Source organism: Ovis canadensis, chromosome 4, assembly GCF_042477335.2.
Source record: "Ovis canadensis isolate MfBH-ARS-UI-01 breed Bighorn chromosome 4, ARS-UI_OviCan_v2, whole genome shotgun sequence".
In the NCBI taxonomy this organism is placed as follows: domain Eukaryota; kingdom Metazoa; phylum Chordata; class Mammalia; order Artiodactyla; family Bovidae; genus Ovis; species Ovis canadensis.
The window spans coordinates 82,806,168-82,808,130 of NC_091248.1; the positions used below are offsets into that span (position 1 = coordinate 82,806,168).

The window sequence follows — 1,963 nt, forward strand, 5'->3', positions numbered from 1 at the left end:
TGTGAAAGTGTTGCACTCAATATGCCAGCACATTTGGAAAATTCAGCAGTGGCCACAGGACTGGAAAAGGTCAGTTTTCATTCCAATCCCAAAGAAAGGCAATGTCAAAGAATGTTCAAACTACCACACAGTTGCACTCATCTCACACACTAGTAAAGTAATGCTCAAAATTCTGCAACCTAGGCTTCAACAGTACATGAACCGTGAACTTCCAGATGTTTAAGCTGGTTTTAGAAAAGGCAGAGGAACCAAAGATCAAATTGCTAGTATCCACTGGATCATGGAAAAAGCAAGAGAGTTCCAGAAAAACATCTATTTCTGCTTTACTAACTATGCCAAAGCCTTTGACTGTGTGGATCACAATAAACTGTGGAAAATTCTAAGAGATGGGAATATCAGACCACGTGACCTGCCTCTTGAGAAATCTACATGCAGGTCAAGAAGCAACAGTTAGAACTGGACATGGAACAATAGACTGCTTCCAAATCGAGAAAGGAGTACGTCAATTCTGTATATTGCCACCCTGCTTATTTAACTTCTATGAAGAGTACATCATGAGAAACACTGTGGTGGAAGAAGCACAAGCTGGAATCAAGATTGCCAGGAGAAATATCAATCACCTCAGATATGCAGATGACACCACCCTTATGGCAGAAAGTAAAGAAGAACTAAAGAGCCTCTTGAGGCTCTCCCGGCGCGGCCGAGGTCCAGGCTGCAGCACGCCGCCTGGGTCTCTGGGCGATCCATGGGCTGCAGCGAGGGCCGCGATGACAGATTACGGCGAGGAGCAGTGCAACGAGCTGGAGGCTCTGGAGTCCATCTACCCTGACTCCTTCACAGTATTATCAGAAAATCCACCCAGCTTCACCATTACTGTGACATCTGAGGCTGGAGAAAATGATGAAACTGTCCAGACAACCCTCAAGTTTACATACAGTGAAAAATACCCAGATGAAGCTCCCCTTTATGAAATATTCGCCCAGTTAAATCTAGAAGATAATGATATAGCAGACATTTTAAAATTATTAGCATTACAGGCAGAAGAAAACCTTGGAATGGTGATGATCTTCACCTTAGTGACAGCTGTGCAAGAAAAATTAAATGAAATAGTAGATCAAATAAAAACTAGACGAGAAGAAGAAAAGAAACAAAAAGAAAAAGAAGCAGAAGAAGCTGAAAAGCAATTATTCCATGGTACTCCTGTTACAATTGAGAATTTCTTAAATTGGAAGGCCAAGTTTGATGCAGAACTCTTGGAAATTAAAAAGAAACGGATGAAGGAAGAAGAGCAAGCAGGAAAAAATAAATTAAGCGGGAGACAACTATTTGAAACAGATCATAATCTCGACACATCTGATATCCAGTTCTTGGAAGATGCTGGAAACAACGTGGAGGTAGATGAGTCTTTGTTCCAGGAAATGGATGACTTGGAGCTGGAGGACGATGACGATGATCCAGACTACAATCCTGCTGACCGGGAGAGTGACTTGACCGACTGATGGACTCTTCCCGTCTGCAGAGAGGCTTGACTGCCACAGCATCTGTGGCTATGCTGAGAGGGTGTTGATTTTCCTTTCTTTTTTCTAAGAAAAAAATAATTTTCAGGAGAATATTCTTCTGATGGCTTTCATCATTGAACTTAATAAATTGATCTTAAAAATTTCAAAAAAAAAAAAAAAAATAAAGAGCCTCTTGATGAAAGTGAAAGAGGAGAGTGGAAAAGTTGGCTTAAAGCTCAACATTTAGAAAACTAAGATCATGGCATCTGGTCCCATCATTTCATGGGAAATAGATGGGGAGACAGTGTCAGACCTTATTTTCTGGGGCTCCAAAATCACTGCAGATGGTGACTGCAGCCATGAAATTAAAAGACTTACTCCTTGGAAGGAAAGTTATGACCAACCTAGACAGCGTATTAAAAAACAGACACATTACTTTGCCAACAAAAGTCCATCTAGTCAAG

The 1,963-nt window shown here is 41.2% G+C and overlaps 1 pseudogene; it reads left to right on the forward strand.

The window, feature by feature from the left end:
- The first annotated feature begins 690 nt into the window (after positions 1 to 690).
- Positions 691 to 1,685, forward strand: LOC138438821 (RWD domain-containing protein 1 pseudogene; annotated as a pseudogene).
- The last annotated feature ends 278 nt before the right edge of the window (positions 1,686 to 1,963 follow it).